We start from the raw sequence: 1,789 nt of genomic DNA, 5'->3' as shown, positions 1-1,789 counted from the left end.
TATTTTTTTTCATTAGGAAGACTATCATAATTTTTATTTCTTTTTCTAAATTTATTTTAATTGTTGTTCAAGTACAGTTTTCTGTCTTTTACTCCCATCCCATCCCACCCACCCAGTGCTCCCCACCTTCCTCCCATTTTCACCCCCCTTAGTTTTTTTCCGTGTGTCCTTTATACTAGTTCTTGTAAATCCTTCCCCTTTTCCCCTGAAATAAATTTTTTTTTAAATTTTTATTTAGTTACTTTTCAAGTACATTTTTTTTTTCTCTCACCCCCCCCCCCGCCCGGTCTCCCCCTCCCTCCCATTCCCCCCCCCCCCAGTCCTCATCTCTGTGTCTTTCATACTTGTTCCTCAAAATCCCTCCCCCTTTTTCCCCTTAAGTTCCCTTCCCTCTCCCCTCTGGTCGCTGCCCACTTGTTCTCTATTTCAGCGTCTTTGTTTTTATTCTGTTTGCTTGTTTGTTTTATTCTTTAGCTTCCTGTTAAAGGTGAGATCATATGGTATTTGTCCTTCAATGCCTGGCCTATTTCACTCAGCATAATGCTTTCCAGTTCCATCCATGTTGTTGCAAAAGGTAGTAGTTCCTTCTTTCTCTCTGCTGCATAAAATTCCATGGTGTATATGTACCACAATTTTTGGATCCATTCATTTACTGATGGGCACCTAGGTTGCTTCCAACTCTTGGCTATTGTAAATTGTGCTGCTATGAACATTGTGGTGCATAGGTTCTTTGATATTGATGTTTTAGGATTCTTAGGATATAATCCCAGCAGTGGAATTGCTGGGTCAAAAGGCAGGTCGATTTTTATTTTTCTGAGAAAATTCCATACTGTTTTCCATAATGGTTGTACCAGTCTGCACTTCCACCAACAGTGAACTAAGGACCCCTTTTTCCCACAACCCCTCCAACATTTGTTGTTTGTTGCTTTGTTTATGATAGCCATCCTGACTGGTGTAAAGTGGTATCTCATTGTGGTTTTAATTTGCATCTCTCTGATAGCTAACGATATTGAGCATCTCTTCATGTGTCTCTGGATATTCTGTATGTCCTCTTTAGAGAAGTGTCTGTTCAAGTCCTTTTCCCATTTTTTAATTGGGTTCGATGTCTTCCTAGAGTGGAGTCGTGTAAGTTCTTTGTATATTTTGGAGATTAAACCTTTGTCTGAGGTATCATTGGCAAATATGTTTTCCCATACAGTTGGTTGTCTTTTTAATTTAATAAAAAATATGGAACGCTTCACGAATTTGCGTGTCATCCTTGCGCAGGGGCCATGCTAATCTTCTCTGTATCGTTCCAATTTTAGTATATGTGCTGCCGAAGCGAGCACTGGTTTTTATTTTCTATAATATAAAAGGTACTTATCAGAACCCATCTTGATATCAAGGGGAGATGATCTAAAATCACATAATTTGACATTTCTTTGATTAGACTTTTCCTCACACAATACATTTCATATATATATTCTTATATAGTTATTTCTGCAGAATATATAATTTCCCTTGTTTCAGCTTGCTTAGAAACAGCTTCTTTGGTGCTGTCATGGCAAATGAATGTTTCCTAAACTGTCACATGGCATCCTTAGAGAAATTGAAATTGCAGCACTGAATTCTGCATGTGTCAAATAGTGCCAGATGCCACAAAGTCACATGCAGATGTTTTACATCTACAAAATTATAGTAACAGTTGGGTTTCTTTATCTGAATATTTCTGCTTAGAAGGGTTAGGTAGCCTAGCAGGCAGTGGAAACTGAAACCTTCTGTTCAGCCATAGGGCAGAAACGATGCAATC

At 38.5% G+C, this 1,789-nt stretch overlaps 1 non-coding gene across 1 annotated transcript; it reads right to left on the bottom strand.

The window, feature by feature from the left end:
* Positions 1-1,221: 1,221 nt before the first annotated feature.
* Positions 1,222-1,328, bottom strand: LOC128626077 (U6 spliceosomal RNA). The gene has a single exon (XR_008389968.1). It is a non-coding gene; the product is annotated as a U6 spliceosomal RNA (small nuclear RNA).
* Positions 1,329-1,789: the final 461 nt, after the last annotated feature.

This window comes from Artibeus jamaicensis, unplaced genomic scaffold, assembly GCF_021234435.1.
Source record: "Artibeus jamaicensis isolate MK-2021 breed Jamaican fruit bat unplaced genomic scaffold, CSHL_Jam_final scaffold_1964, whole genome shotgun sequence".
Lineage (NCBI taxonomy): Eukaryota > Metazoa > Chordata > Mammalia > Chiroptera > Phyllostomidae > Artibeus > Artibeus jamaicensis.
Note: the sequence above shows the minus strand (reverse complement) of the source record. Positions and strands in the feature narration are given on the sequence as shown.